Source organism: Dermacentor variabilis, chromosome 1 (genome assembly GCF_050947875.1).
Source record: "Dermacentor variabilis isolate Ectoservices chromosome 1, ASM5094787v1, whole genome shotgun sequence".
Taxonomy (NCBI): Eukaryota; Metazoa; Arthropoda; class Arachnida; order Ixodida; family Ixodidae; genus Dermacentor; species Dermacentor variabilis.
In genome coordinates this window covers 291,458,307-291,474,953 of record NC_134568.1, presented here as the reverse complement: position 1 = coordinate 291,474,953, position 16,647 = coordinate 291,458,307, and the positions used below count along the sequence as shown (strand labels likewise).

At 44.4% G+C, this 16,647-nt stretch overlaps 1 protein-coding gene across 1 annotated transcript in view; it reads right to left on the bottom strand.

Moving 5' to 3' along the window:
* LOC142567368 (uncharacterized) overlaps positions 1-16,647 on the bottom strand; it is a 996,706-nt gene that overhangs the window by 244,519 nt on the left and 735,540 nt on the right. Inside the window, exon 6 of the transcript XR_012825184.1 lies at positions 14,363-14,462. The gene's annotated coding sequence lies outside the window, so the exon portion shown is untranslated. The remainder of the gene's footprint in view (positions 1-14,362; positions 14,463-16,647) is intronic.

Sequence of the window (16,647 nt, the reverse complement as noted above, 5' to 3'; positions counted from 1 at the left end):
CCCTGTTATACGAACACTTCTTCATATTGCTTAGTTTCCGAAGCGACTTGTTGAACCAAGGGCTGGATTTGTCTTTAGCTATGGAGACTATCGAGACGTACCGGTGTACTAATGCAGTTAATTTTTCCGTGTAGACTACCCAGTTGTCATTTATGGATCAACAATTAAATAAAGGTCGTATTACTTGGAAAAAGAATTCTTCATGTTGGGAGTTAATCTCATCGTAATTTACTCTGTTGTAATTGTGAATTTGTTTTGTTGTTGTGCCAGACACAGGCTTCGTGATGCTAACAGCCAGTCGAATGAGGCTATGATCACTAAAGCCGCTCATATTTGAAATAGAAATTATTGTGTCAGGAGCATTTGTGGAAACTAAGTCCAAGATATTGGAGGCGCATGTAGACCCCTTCATTATTTGGAAGAGGTTTATAACTATTTGGAATGGGTATGAGGTTGACATTTCTTAGTGGCTATGGCATCATGCTGTCGAGCAAGAAGTCTGTGTTCAGTCCCAGCCGAGGGGGCCGCATTTCGGTGTATACTTAAATTTAGATACAAGTTTTAGGATTCCAGGCAGTCCAAAATTCTCTGTTTTTCACACTACGGCATGCTTCATAAGCAGGTTGTTCTGTTGGGACGTAACACCCAAGAAATTTTTTTAAAATTGATGTTGCTTCAACTACTTTAGTTTTATTCACTTTATGGTGATGTACGATTTTGGTGCATATATGAAATACAGCAGACTTCAGCTATTCTCTCACCTCTGAACTTGTTCACTGCGACGGCAGCATTCTCTCACATTGAGGACCACCATCTGAATTATTTTCGGTTGTGTGCTTGTTGCTCAAATAATTGGGTTTGTCCCTACAGGGAACTGGACAAGCAAACATCGATGATATGTAAGCCGCCTTCTAACGGCAAGGGGTGCGGTCATATTAAAACTTCTTAAAGGGACCCTGAAACGCTTTTGACGATTTTCTACAAACGTATTGAGTCGTTAGAGTAGGTCCTTCTGATCATTAATTGACACATCTAAGTGCTCCGCGTAAAGCGTGTAATTTATTATTAGGTTTTAAATATGCACATCGCTGCCGATCGCAGCGCACTGCTCGGCGGAATTTTAAGCCGCCCCTACCCATATGACCGAAATCACCCATACGACGTCAGTGGGGCGAGCTATCCGATTGGCTGACAAGGGCGCGTGATCGATAATTTTTCCAACTTTATGGTAAACAAATGATCTTCGTAATAGTTGGAATGTTAGTTAATTTGTTTTTATGAAAAGAAAGTAACATAAAGAGAATGCACAAGAATAATTTTTCAGTACACTTAAGCACTTCCGGCACACAGCATGTGTCGTCTGCTTGTGTTACAACGTACTCCATTTTGAAGAGAGCTCCGCGGTCAGAGTCGGTCTCAGTCTTTTCGCAAGCACTATGATTTGACTTTGTTGCCTTGTGGACTGCAAACGTAGCGACTGGCAATATGTCAAGCTGCGACATCGTGTCCCTCTGCAAGGCATCGTACGAGCGAACTGGCTGCTGCGCATCGGGCTGCCGCTATCCGATCGGCGCCAGGATTTGCGCGTTTGTGGCCGTCACTTTACACCGGAAGATTACTAACGCAATAGCGTTTCCCGAGTCCGGTATTAGGGAAAACGCAAGCGCAAGGGGACAGAGTCTTGCCGCTTGACTTTGCCGTAACGGGATGAGCCATGAGATGAGCAGAAGGGCAAATGCGAATGGTCTGCACGGTGCAGCCACCTGGTGGCACAGAGCTCAACCATACACAGTAGCAGCAACGAAGTGTATTCTTCTTTGCTGCTGGTGTGTATTTTTCGCAGGAGTGTAATCATGAACACGCTGTTTTTATAAATGTTTAAAATGTTTTAAACTTGGTTAGAGCAATATTAGCGCTTTGTTTGGCTGGTTAAGCGCTGCACCAACAAGTGTATGGACCGTGCAGACCGATCAGGCCGCTCACGTACGTCTACGCTAAAGTTCCTTCATCAGCTTGAGTTTATGCCTACAGGCATTTGCCGAAATGACCAGCTTGCCTGTGGTTACCGGAATACAAGACACGTTCGGCGCTACGACAGAATGCTCGCAACGCACGCAGCTTCGATAGCTCTCGCTTGGGGTCAACGGCCAAGCGGCTAGCGGAGAGGTCTCGCGCGGGCGGGGGCGGGCTCCAAAACAACCGGAAGTGGACGATGTGACGTCGCATCGTGACGCTGAACCAGTGAAGGCGGAGCTTAGCCCCACTCGCTCGGCGAACGAGTTGAGGAGGAAAAGCATGGCTAGGGAGGAGGGTAGCTTCTAATCGCTTGTAGCTCCATTAATACGTAACGCTTCACTTAAATTGTGGTGCGAATGTTCTACTTAAGCTGTACCCTACGCGTCTACAAAATTTGTCCGAACCGTTTCAGGGGCCCTTTAAATTAAAATAACAATTTGAAAAAAGAAATGGTTATTATAATATTTTAAACAGTAATATAGTTACGTGATACTACAGAAAAAGGCGTGGATTAAATAAAGAAGTTTTTACTTCTTCGTCATGTAGACATCCCTTTTTGCATGATATTGTAATGCATATTGCGCATGTTAAGCTATACACTTGGACAAACTTTACCATTCTCACACTCCCTCTGTCTAGGGAGCTATTCTTATTGAATTAAAGTACATAGCTTTATAAAACCTTTTGTTTGTAGTTGTTTGGCAAAAGACATGCGATAACTTTTTCTCGAGATGGGTCTACATTTTACTATTTAAATATATTTGGTTCCGATAATCTTGGTACGTCACCTTTATGTTCATTTGTTTTCTGTGAAATAGTCACATGACTTTGTTTTCATTTTTAATTAGGAAAACCTTTAGTACCTGTCAATGTGACAGCAGCATGGCATTTGAAAGGATCATCAAACTTGGTCTCCTTACACAATTTTTAAATTCAGTTTTTTTAAACCAATGTTTATGCTCCAAGTGAAGAGGCAGTTACTGCATTTAAGGATGCATACTTTTTAGGCTCGTGGACTCGCTTTTAAAAGTTCGTGCTTAGGGATTAATCAACATTGAGGCGAAAACTTCTACTAGAAGGGATGCCACAAGCGAAATAATGCAGTGCCATAGATAAGCATTACTCTTACTTTTACGTTACTTTCTCCTCATCAACTTACGTTACCATTGCTCAAATACAGTGAACAGAAGGAGTTGATCTGGCTCTTCAGTGCATTCTCTTTATAGCATTTCATGCATTCTTTATCCTAGCAAACAATTGCTTTTGAAAGTTTTTCACGGCCATCTTTTCTTGTTTTCTTGTTAGGACATCACCAGCAACATTGAAAAAAAAGTCTGGCAGGCTTTATCAGGGACGCAGCCGCAGTGGTGTACATGACATGTTTTTTGCGTGCTGCTAAGGGTTTGTGTGCATTATGATACAGAAATGACGTAACCAAATACACAAGTGACATTTATTCATGCATTACAAAGCTTACCTGTGCTGAACTTATCATACAACTACAGTTGAAACCATGTACAACAATATTCATGTGCCAAGGAAACCCCATTGTTAAACCGATAATTGTTATAACCAGGTAGCTAAAAAAAGCATAGGAGATAAAAATTTTAATTAGACAGAAAGAAGTACAATCAAACCCACTTATAGCATTACCGATTTTAACACTACTAGGATGAGCACCCAACTTTTGTGTGTGTTCTACTAGGTGTTTTCACAGAAAATAGAAGACACACAATATTAGAGAAAAGAAAAAAATATATACGAGCCGCTTTGACACACCCTATGTGCATGCACCCCGAACGGCACGCCTTGATTGCCCCTTAAAGGGACTGACAACCACTTTTCACGGCACTATTTTTGCTAGTATAGTGGAATGCTTACCGGTCAGAGTGTCTAATCACGAGGCGGTAAAGCAGAAAACGCCGCGGAACATTTTTCATCAGAAGTTTTCAATCTGCATGCAGTGAGGATGTAGTCGTTCACTGGAAATGTGCTGAAAACGGTGATAGGCAAGCATGGGAGCAATTATACGCCAGCATTAGTGGGAGGTAGATGCCACGTGTGGCCGTGCTGTAGCAAAGTATGATTTTTTTTATCAAGTCGATGTTCCTGCGTTTCATGTTTTCCGAACTGGTAAATGATTTCTGCGATAATAGCTATATGTGTTTTCGTGGTTTCTTGTGCAACTGCTTTGGTATTTAACCACTCAAAACGAAACCAATTGGATTCAAAACGAAAAGGCGCCTTTACACTTCACACGAAGTTCACCATGCTGCCGTAGCCATGCGTGCGTTTTTGATTTCCAATAATGCTTCAGTGTATAATAATATAGCTCCTACAATTTTAAGCAACAGTTATGAAGTACTTCATAACTGTCGACTACGTACAGTAATCTCATAGAATACATCTGAAGTACCAAGATTTAACCACGAGTTCTCGCCACTTGCTGGTTTTCGAGGCTTTCATTGCCAATTTAAAATTATAATTCCTACTTAAATCGTGAACAGCGTGCTGGATTCTATCACTATAAATCATGGCCATTTCATTTCTATGAACGTCTCACTACACATTCTGGCCAGTTGTCAGTCCCTTCCACTAACCCCCTTCCACCAACGTTGGCAAGGGTGTTAAAGGGGGACGGGTATGCGAGGCTGGCAACGCCCTGTGAAGGCATGCTGTACAGAGTACACGGCATAAAGGCGAGTGTGACAAAGGTGCATGAGTTCATTTTATTACAATAGCAATTACATGGACAGTCTAGGCGCATTTCTACCGTCGGCGTCACTGTCGCCGTGATGTTCCGTATGAAGTCTAAAGGCGACAACATCGTCGCCGCGCGCCGTATGCTTTATGTGCGAGTGAAAGCGTGCGATGGTTAGCCGACGATGACGGCTCAGTCTCGCGCGCGCAAAGGAGGAAAGCGGGGACGAAGCGCGCCGTCTGCCGTCACGCGCAAGACACCGGGCGAGGGGAGTCAGGGGGGGCGTTCTGCTCCGGCGGCGTTTGGGTTTGGCGCAGCCTCGCGGGCCCTATCTTGAAAGCGATCTGCGATGGCGACAGAGTGCGCGGAGTGCTGTTAGCTTTGTGTGCACTATTTTTGCCGCTTAGTTCATATGGAAGTGAGAGGTAGCACGGACGTCAATTCGTTCGCTGCTGGTGCCGCGCTTCCTCACTTCAGCGTTTTCACAGCGAGTTTCCGCGGTCATGGAATGAAACGTGTTCATGTTTGCTTGTGCGCGTGTGACAGCATGCTTGTTAATTTAGTTAGCGAATGTTTACACGTTTATATGGCCGATAAAACTACTATCCTTACTTCGTATAGATGTCTGCTAATTTGCTGTCGCAATCGATGCTTCGCCTTTCGGGCGAAATTGCGACTTCGCCACTCCCGTCTTTCTTTTTTCCGGGGCAACCAGACGAAGGCGCACTATGCGGGGTGCACGGCGCAAAGGTGGGTGTGGCGAAGCGGCTCACCTTTTTTTTTAGGCTCATTTTCTTTTCGGCGCACACACTCAGTATCCAGACTTAATTGTTATAACTGATAACGCGGCATGGGAGCATTACAGTAAGTTGTTTAGTTTACTCTAATACACATACAAAAGTTGATGTTGCATCGGCTCCTCGTCGTTATATCGAATATATTTTTAAAACTGGTACCGTTATAAGGTTTCGTCGTAGTGGAAGTGCTGTACGGTCCAGTTTTGAGATCGTGCTCGCCCCCCCCCCCCCCCAAATACATCGCCCTTGTGACCGAACTCGTCGATGAAGACGAGTTTTAACCGCGCTGTAGTCAACTCCCAGCTCCCGTGACATACTCAGGCGCACGTGCGGGTAATCTGCTCTTGCTGTGTTCCCACACTGTGGCTGCTTGTTGTGCCCTGGATGCACCTGGTGGATGCTGACGGGCTGCTGGTGTCGTCTGCCTCCAGTGTAAAGCTACTGTATATGGCTGGGGAGTCAAATATAGTAATCCTACTCCATTGCAGTTAGTCGCAGACCACCCTATAGTGGCGCCCGGGGTTGCTGTGTGCCGCTCGAGCCCGCCGCACGCAGATGGTGGGGGCCCCTGCTCTCGCGCATTCTCGGCGTTGATCGAAGCCACCACCACCGCCATTTTGATTATCTCGCCGCCTCGAACAGGCGCTCTCGCGTGCAGATTCGCTGGCAGCTGTAGCCACCACCGCGGCTAGGCCTAGCTATTTCGACGTTCGCTACTAACCTTCTCGCTATTTGGTGCTTTTTAATAAAACAATTTGCCGCTGTTAGCAATAGCGCCGACTCCACCTTCGTAAGCCTCAACAATGGCTTCGAAGCTCGGAAAGCACGACGCGTTGCATGATGCTGGTTCCCGAAAGTCAGCTTCGCCTCTGTACAATAATGTTACGCGGTGAAGCATGCTTAGAGTGGAAAGAGATAATTGCCTCGGGACACAGAATGTATTGCTTAATTATACACGCATGTACCCGCCGTATCCCGTCACATTACGAGCACCTATACACCTCATAATTGTACTGGAAGGCTTTCAGAGCTATTTTGGATGTGCCTGTGGCAATTCGAGCCCTTGGGGGCAGTAAAAGGTAGTGAATCCAAAGGTCGCTCGGGTATCGGCGACAAAAGTTACGGTTTCACACCGAATCGACTCACACCTATTTGCAGAGGCCACAAAATGTACGGGAGGCCGACAAACCGCCTCACAACGAAAGCGAGGGTACAAGATGGTACGAACGTTGTTCTTCACCGCAATCACCATTTTAGCGACACACTGTACGTCGGCATTTCATCTTTGCGCCGTTCATTGACGCATAGTCACTTGTCGAGCTTCTAGCATAGTTATTGCGCGTAGTACACTTTTTTCATAGTGTGGTAAATCTGATCAAAGCACTTCTGTCATTTGGAATGCACATAAGACATTTGTCATGACATTTTGTCTTGTGCCAAATTAATTGTCTTGTGACAAATTTCAAAGCTTCGCTTTGAAACTCCCATAATGTGTGCGTTGGGGGGCAAGGCGGTGTTTGTAGGAATATTTTGTATGAGCACCGGACAGGGAAATTAGCTAACAGAGGTCGGGGAAGATTCAGTGACAATGGAAAAAAAAAGCAAAAGTTTAAACTCGGTAAATATGGGCGTTCTGACACGCAGGCGCTCGTTCCGCAAATAAGCTCAAAAACAGCTTATCTTGTCAATATAGTAACTGGCTGCATATAATTGGTTGCTGGAAAATGTAATCGAATTACAGTGAGTGTTGCGGAGTCAAAAAAAAATGTAGATCGATTAGAAAACTACCAAAAAATTACATAGAAAAGACTGGGAAAGCGGGAAATGGAAATTCAAGGCGATGAAGCAAAACGTGAACAAGGCAAATGCAGGAGCCAACGTATCGACAAGTGGACTTGTCTTCTTCAAGGCGACATATGCTTTCCTCGCCACAGTATATATAGGAGGGGTTCTTTTAAAGGGGAAAGGGTGTGAGGCGGGAGGACGCGGAAACGAGGGAAAATGTGTTAGCGTGTCGAATTGAGAGTAAAGGAACGCTGTGTACAAGCTCAAAGTCAGGGCAACCCCCCCACCCCGGTCTGTCAACACACGCGTGTTAGCCGGCGTGTGAAGGGCGTCTGACACGCCGGCTGGAACAAAAAAAAAAATAAAGGGGGAAGGGGGGGAGGAATGGAAAAGAAAAAAGAAAAAAAAAAGGGGGCGGGGGAGATACGCCAAGAAATCCAACTAAGTGTTGTTGCCTATAGCTTGAAGTTTAGCATAGCGAATAGATTCTAAAGCTCCCTTTGAAACGTTTATGCCTATTGGTTGCAATGTCTTGAACTTATGGATAAGGTATGATTCTCTGTATTTTCTTTCTCGTTCAGAACGGAAATTTGACTGTAAGATGTAGAGTTTAAGTTCATCAAAGTTATGACCTGGTTGGTTGAAATGCTCGGCGACGGCTTTGGGAAGCTCTTTAGCTGCGTCCGCGCGATGTCCGTTTAATCTGACGTTCATTGATTGTCCTGTTTCACCGATGCATTGTTTCTTACAGAAGGAACATTCAAGCATATAAATCACATCCTAACTTGTGCAAGTGAAGCTAGATTTGACTTCATGTGTATAACTATTTGCAGTGCTTTTAATTTTAATGTCACTTTGAAGGTGCCTGCAGGTTTTAATCCTAGGGCGACAACATGCTTTTATTACGGGGGAATGCTGCTGGCTGACTTTTGCGTGCACTAACATGTCTTTAAAGTTCTTGTTTCGGCGATAGGTAACCCTGGGTACAGCCGGGAACGCTTTTCGCAGACGCTCGTTACTTGATAATATTGGGTGGTATTTTCTTAGGATGTTGTTTATGTTTGGGAGTGCATTAGAATATTTTGTTATAAAGGCCGGCGGTCTGTCAGATTCTAATGTGGGCTGTCTCTGCGCCAATTCGGACTGTCTCTCCAATCTTGACGCGGCATCATAAGCTCTATCGAGAGCAACTTGGGGATAGTTCCTTTCTGCTAGCGTTGATTTAAGGTCATTTAGGTGGTGGATATAATCGTGGTCTTCGCTGCAGATTCTTCTTATACGTTTCGCTTGTCCGACAAAAATTCCTTGCTTGCACTGTCGCGGGTGATGACTGTTGTAGTCTAAATATTGCTGGCTATCTGTAGGCTTCCGGTAAAGTGTCGTTCTCAGTTTTCCGCTTTCTATGTAGACCGTCGTGTCCAGGAAGTTGATCTGACTAGGAGAGTGATGAGCAGTAAATTTATTACTCGGGTGATAGCGATTGAAATGGCTAATTAAGTCGGTTAAGGCGCTTGTGCCGTGTTCCCATATTATAAATATGTCGTCAATGTAACGAAGGTAGGTGTAGTGTTTTAAAGGGTAGGATTTGAGCAGGTCTGCTTCGAGCTGTCCCATGAAAATGTTCGCATACGTGGGAGCGAATGGCGTACCCATGCTAGTGCCAAAAATTTGCAGGTAGTGTATAGAATCGAATTCGAAATAGTTGAGCGTGAGAACTAACCTAAGAAGCGATAAGTAAACTTCAGGAGCGTGCGCTTGCGGATTGATTGCAAGGGATCTAGAAACGGCTTCAATTCCTTCACTCATGGGAATGTTGGTGTAAAGGGCAGAAACATCCAAAGTGACTAGAATAGCGCGGTCGGAAAGGATATGGTTGGCGTTGATGCCGTCGATAATTCGAAGGAAGTTCAGCGTGTCTTGAACAAAAGATGGGAGGGTGGTGGGTATGTTTGACAGGTGGTGATTTAAGAATTTAGATAGTGACTCAATAGGTGTGTTGTTATTAGACACAATAGGTCGACCTGGGATACCTGCTGTAAATATTTCTTCGACCGGAACTTTATGTATTTTAGGAAGAAGATAAAAGCGGCCTGCTGTTTTGTTCTTGGGCATCATAAAGCGATATTCAGATTGCGTGATTAGTTCCCTGGGCAGGAGCTCCGCTATTGTGCTTAACACAATATTGCTGTAATCTGAAGTTGGGTTAGAGTCAAGTTTTCTGTAATGGGTGTGGTCGCTCAGTTGTTTAGAGGCCTCATTCTTGTACTTTTCTATAGGCCAGATTACGATACTGCCGCCTTTGTCTGCTGGTTTTATTACAATATCATTCCTTTTGCGTTTTGCGTTTTTTGCGTTTCCGGCAATGCCGCGATGACTCTAGAATTTCCTTTGATATCAGTTTTAAGTATAAATCGAGGTCTGGGCACTGTTCGGTTTCCGGTGTCCACGTGCTAGGTGGTCTAAGAGAGTCTCTATCTTCTTTTCCTACATCTGGTCTAGCGAAAAAGAACTCCTTGATGCGCATGCGTCGTGAAAACTCTGTTATATCTTTGTGGAGTTCGTATTCGTTTACTGCGTTGTTCGTCGGACAAAACGTTAGACCACGTATCAGGAGATCAACTTCTTCGGGGCTTAGGCTCTGGGATATGTCTACTGCATTGCTGCAGTGCTATGGATGCTCGCCTGTAGGACTGTCGGTGGAGCTACGTGCTGCAGGGGTTACATTAGTCTCTTTGGGTGGATCTGCAGCTCTAATATCTTTGCGCTGGCATTTAAGTAATATTTCCTCCTTAGTTTGGACGAATTGTTTAAGTTCTCTTCTTTCCGTTTCAGTTAACTTTATGCTGTCGAGTTGATAAGAGATTATCATAAGTTGTTCTTTGCAGTGTTCTTCGAGAATGTCGATAAGGGAGAGCGATGCATTTTCTAGGACAGCATTCCACTTTAATAATAGCCTGGAGGGTAAAGAACCAAGGGCGCGTCTAACCTTAATCCTCAGACCTTTTGGGATTTTCCTCTGTTTAATGCAGCTAGTGTAAGTTTTTAGGTGAAATCTATAATTTGTTTGTTTGGCGACGAGTTTGCGGGATTGGAGGAAAGGGCGAGATTTGTTGTTGCGTGTGCTATCTCTGGTGCGTGATAGACATTTCTGTTTGGTTCGGGCAGACCTCCGGGGCGGAAAATCTTCAGGTGGTGTCTTTTTACGCTTAATTTTCTTGCCGAGGCCTGCACCTGAAGTTCACTTATCGCTTCTTAGGTTAGTTCTCACGCTCAACTATTTCGAATTCGATTCTATACACTACCTGCAAATTTTTGGCACTAGCATGGGTACGCCATTCGCTCCCACGTATGCGAACATTTTCATGGGACAGCTCGAAGCAGACCTGCTCAAATCCTACCCTTTAAAACACTACACCTACCTTCGTTACATTGACGACATATTTATAATATGGGAACACGGCACAAGCGCCTTAACCGACTTAATTAGCCATTTCAATCGCTATCACCCGAGTAATAAATTTACTGCTCATCACTCTCCTAGTCAGATCAACTTCCTGGACACGACGGTCTACATAGAAAGCGGAAAACTGAGAACGACACTTTACCGGAAGCCTACAGATAGCCAGCAATATTTAGACTACAACAGTCATCACCCGCGACAGTGCAAGCAAGGAATTTTTGTCGGACAAGCGAAACGTATAAGAAGAATCTGCAGCGAAGACCACGATTATATCCACCACCTAAATGACCTTAAATCAACGCTAGCAGAAAGGAACTATCCCCAAGTTGCTCTCGATAGAGCTTATGATGCCGCGTCAAGATTGGAGAGACAGTCCGAATTGGCGCAGAGACAGCCCACATTAGAATCTGACAGACCGCCGGCCTTTATAACAAAATATTCTAATGCACTCCCAAACATAAACAACATCCTAAGAAAATACCACCCAATATTATCAAGTAACGAGCGTCTGCGAAAAGCGTTCCCGGCTGTACCCAGGGTTACCTATCGCCGAAACAAGAACTTTAAAGACATGTTAGTGCACGCAAAAGTCAGCCAGCAGCATTCCCCCGTAATAAAAGCATGTTGTCGCCCTAGGATTAAAACCTGCAGGCACCTTCAAAGTGACATTAAAATTAAAAACACTGCAAATAGTTATACACATGAAGTCAAATCTAGCTTCACTTGCACAAGTTAGGATGTGATTTATATGCTTGAATGTTCCTTCTGTAAGAAACAATGCATCGGTGAAACAGGACAATCAATGAACGTCAGATTAAACGGACATCGCGCGGACGCAGCTAAAGAGCTTCCCAAAGCCGTCGCCGAGCATTTCAACCAACCAGGTCATAACTTTGATGAACTTAAACTCTACATCTTACAGTCAAATTTCCGTTCTGAACGAGAAAGAAAATACAGAGAATCATACCTTATCCATAAGTTCAAGACATTGCAACCAATAGGCATAAACGTTTCAAAGGGAGCTTTAGAATCTATTCGCTATGCTAAACTTCAAGCTATAGGCAACAACACTTAGTTGGATTTCTTGGCGTATCTCCCCCGCCCCCCTTTTTTTTTCTTTTTTCTTTTCCATTTCTCCCCCCCTTCCCCCTTTATTTTTTTTTTTTTGTTCCAGCCGGCGTGTCAGACGCCCTTCACACGCCGGCTAACACGCGTGTGTTGACAGACCGGGGTGGGGGGGTTGCCCTGACTTTGAGCTTGTACACAGCGTTCCTTTACTCTCAATTCGACACGCTAACACATTTTTCCTCGTTTCCGCGTCCTCCCGCCTCACACCCTCTCCCCTTTAAAAGAACCCCTCCTATATATACTGTGGCGAGGAAAGCATATGTCGCCTTGAAGAAGACAAGTCCACTTGTCGAAACGTTGGCTCCTGCATTCCCCTTGTTCACGTTTTGCTCAAAAAAATACATGTAATTCGTCACGTAAAATTCTGACGTTGATGCAGGCTCGCGTCTGCTAAAGTTCGAAAAGTCGTGCAGTCTCTGAAAATTTTTCATTGTCCACCTCCATACTTTTATTTCTCAAGCTGGCAATGTCCGCTTCAAAATATCTACCTGAAAACAGGAAGAGTGCTATCTTTAGTAGGAAGCTTTAGCTCGATCTGTAGCTCCCATCAACGTACACGAGAACTGAGAAAACATTTTTCTCGGCAATGACAAAACCGGTTTTGACGTTTACATGTGAAAGGAAAAGTCAAAGTCCAGCAGCTATAGGAAAACATATTTAGTCGTTCAATATATATCACAATTTTAAAAGAAAAGAAAAACGTATCAAGTTTACAACTATGAAACTGGGCAATAAAAAGAAACGATAGCATGCTTCTCTAAACTGCACCAAAGGATACATCTAAAGGGTGCAAAACTGATGAATCAGACACCGTTCTGAATTATACCACTGACTTATACCTGAATACGACTTTTTCAAAACCCTTTCAAACATTGTAACAATTTACCGTAAGCTGCAAATTCGTACACCAAATTTATACGCTTGAGGTGCTCTAATAGGTGAAGTTTACGGAAGTGCCATATATGCTTGTGGTGCAGATTTAGAGAGTTGGAAACATTGTGCTTCAAGTTTTTAATAAGTTTACCAAGTTCCGCCAATTTTTATAAACAATTTGAGGTCTAGCTGAATCAAAATCCTGCTGCCTAAATTTGCCAGAATTTAACTTTGCGACACATTTAATTCCAGTAAGTCCAGAGGTTGTCTCATAATATCATTTCTGCGTTTTACATCACAAGCAGCAGAAGCTTGATGTGGGCGAGTTGGTTTTGCATACTTGAACATGTTTTTACATGTACTTGAATACAAAAGTCGGGAGTTCGGGGGCTCCTATCTAAATACATAAGAATGGAGAAGTCGTTCTTCTCGAACACCGCCGCACCCCATTTGGTGACGATTGTTGCATTTAAAAGAAAAAGTTCAAATTTAGTGAATATATGGCAAGCGGATTTTCGATTTAGGCGGCCAATGTTTTAATAGAAAGTCGTAAGACGCTTTCGAGCATACGAATATTACTTCTGCAGGTGTTGGTCAGCACAGGCAAGCTGTATCGCAAATACCCAAGAAAGAGCGTCCTGTACAGTTGCATCATGCTTTAGTCATTTTCTCGCTTACAAAAGCCTTGTCACTACGAGTGATGAATTCGTTATTACAGAAGCTTGAGCTTTTTTAAAAACAGCGACTCTCAAATGTAACAAATTTAATTCAAATAGGTCTAGGGGTTGTCTCATAAAAACCATTTTCGCGCTTTACATGTATTTAAATAAGCGGAATGGGAGTTGGTCCCGAGCTAAAGCTCCCTCTTAACATGCGGTATTTATAATTCTATTTTATAATAGCAATAAAAGGTAGTATAATGTTGACGTCGGCGTGTGATCGCTATTTCTGAATTTGTGGTCCTCCCGCGACACCTGACGCTGCACTTTATTTAAGAAAATAACGTAGTGGGGGGGGGGGGGGGTAGCAAAGAAATCGAAAAACGTATACGCCCACATAAATGCAAATTTTGGATTTTATACAAGTGCAAAGTACACCAACACGCCTTTTTAGTGCACGCTTAAAAATTGCAGCGTGCTCTGTCTTTTTGCAAAATCATTGTTAGTAATCGTCGTACCGTTTAGTTCCGTTTATAAGCCCAGATCATTATTTTTCCTGCTCCTATAAATTTTACTTTCGCAAGCGCTGGCACAAACGGAAGAAAGTTAATTAATTATGGGGTTTTACGTTCCAAAACCACGATCTGTTTATGAGGCACGCCGTAGTGGGGGACTCCGGAATCATTTTGGCCACCTGGGGTTCTTTAACGTGCACCTAAATTTAAGTACAGGGGTGCTTTTGCATCTCGCCCTCATCGAAATGCGACCTCCGTGGCCGGGATTTGATCCCGCGACCTCTGGCTTAGCAGCCCAACAGCATAGCCACTGAGCAACCACGGCGGGCATAAACGGAAGTAAGTGCTGTTCTTTGTCACGGTTGTACACAGTGTCACGTCGTAGTGAGAGTGAAAAATGAATACTGCCAAAACGGTGAGTCACGAACCTTATGGTGTCTTCGGCTGGCCCACTCGAACGCTCTGCCTCGGATCAGCCAGATCTGGAGTCGCTCTCCATCAGAGCCAGAGCGTCTCCGCCGAACGCGCCTAAAGCGACAGAAACGGATCCACGGTCATCTTCCGCAATTATGCGACTGCAGCACAGATACAGCGAGCTAGTACCAAAATAGATTAACGTTTTCTAGCACAAACCCGAAAAAATGGCGACTTCGGCTTTGGCCGCGCAACAAGTGGAAATTTGCGGGCGCCACGTAATCGGAGCTCGGCAAGATTTTGGAGCCGCGCCGACGAGGGTCGGAGCGGCTACGATCGCTCAGGTCGAATTTTGTCACGCGTACGGAACCAACCAAACACTCCCGGAGCGCTCCGTTTCAACGACGTGAATACCTGCCGCGTGTCAGAGCATCTGTAGCGCTCGATGGCGACCAGCCGAACTCTTTAGTGGGCGAACTTTGGGCAACATTGTTGGGCAACAAACAGGTGTACACGTGCCAACCTGTGAACCTCAGAATTCGCGAAAATCTCGCACACAGGACAAATCAGGCGAGAGGGAGCGGAGATAGCGCGCACTTTGGTCTGAGCGCACACCTTTTGTTGGATACACACACTTTATTAACTATGACTTAGGGTAGTAAATCTGAAACACCAGAGACTGACAACACTCTTTACAGATCAGTGACTTCATCAGCAACTTTGCTGCTGCCGATTTATCCTGCTTGTAATGAAAGAAAAAAAAAACAAGAAAGAAAGAAAAAACACCCTTCTGAAAAGAAACTTGCTGGAAGCAGGTACCTCCGGTGTATGGATTCTTGCGCTGCTATGAGAACACACAGCATTGTGCCACCACAAACTTTTTTTTTTTGTTTTTGCAATCTCGTACCGCGCCGTCTTTCAGTAGCTTTAAAACATTTTTGCGAACAGAATTTATTTTCCGTAAAACTTGAAATTCTCGTAAAATTGTAGAACGATCCTAAATACGCAAATATTACGAAAAATTCAGGACAGATGGCCGCTGTGAAGAGAAGACGTAGAAAAGCGAACAAACAGCGGCCCTTGTTTTCTGGCGCTTTGTTCTCGACATCAATGTGTATACCGACTTCTTTTACACTCATCATTCACCTGAAACTTATTGTCACTTAACACTGTTGCGGCCAATCTTCAGAAAACACAGCGGAAAGGCATGGTTCGAGGACATGCAACGCGGCCGTAACAACGGCATGGCCGTCGAGCTGCGTGAAGAGGCGGCGCGCCGAACCGTTCATGGGCGTCAGAAGTTCGTTGCGTACGGTTTCTTCTTCAGCATTGTGCGTGCTCGTTACGTGTAAAAGTGTCCCTTCACCCTTCATACTATATATCGAGTAGCATGCGCGGGCCTTTGCTAACCTCTTCACTTCGACTGTAGCCTCTTCTTGCAAAGCTGCTAGGCTTAAAGTTGGCAGTCCCACGGCACAGTGTGTAGCTGCCGCTGGTTCCTAAAGAATTCCAAAGAGAGGCGTCCGAGATATCGTGACTAAATTGGTCTACGAAGTCTTGCAATGGCTTGCAAGTCCAATTGCCAGGACGCTCTGAAATACGGTCACCATCAAAGGACACGTCATCTGTGCTAGAACTCTTCGCATTCCATAACGACTGCTCTTTAGCTTGCTGTAGAAAGACAAATGTAGAAATTATATCGGCTAATTCAATTTTACTGATTACAGTAAAATAGTATATGAAAGTAAATAAATAAATAAAGCATCATTGGCGATGAAGATTTTCACTTTCTCTAAGCACGCCTGACCAGACCTTCAAGGCCGCGGTGAAAGAGGCATCCTGTCGTTCTTGACCCCTTTGGATGCGTGTCAGCTTCACCGTTTTCTTCAGCAGGAAAACAGTGCAACAGACAGGACACGAAGTGACAAACGAGTGAGAACACCTAGGTTGGTCAGTCTCTCCATCGTGTCGTGTCCATTGTGCTGCTTTCTGCTAAAGTCATTAAGAGCCAGCCGGACGCATCATTTTTCTTTTTAACAACATTCTTTTTTCTTCCCCATCAAAATTTACCCAGTACTGGAATATTGCATTGCGATCGCGATAAGTTGTATTCAAAAATATATATATATTCAAATTCCTGAAATTTGTATTATTATTTTTTTCTTACAGGAAATCGGCACCAGCGAAGGCGGACGGACGCCTCTACGCCACGAGGAGAGGCCTCTGCTCAACTGCGTCGTCATAGCAGCATTCACACTGCGGCTTTTCGTCCTGCAGCGGAGCTGAGGGCCGTGAAAAC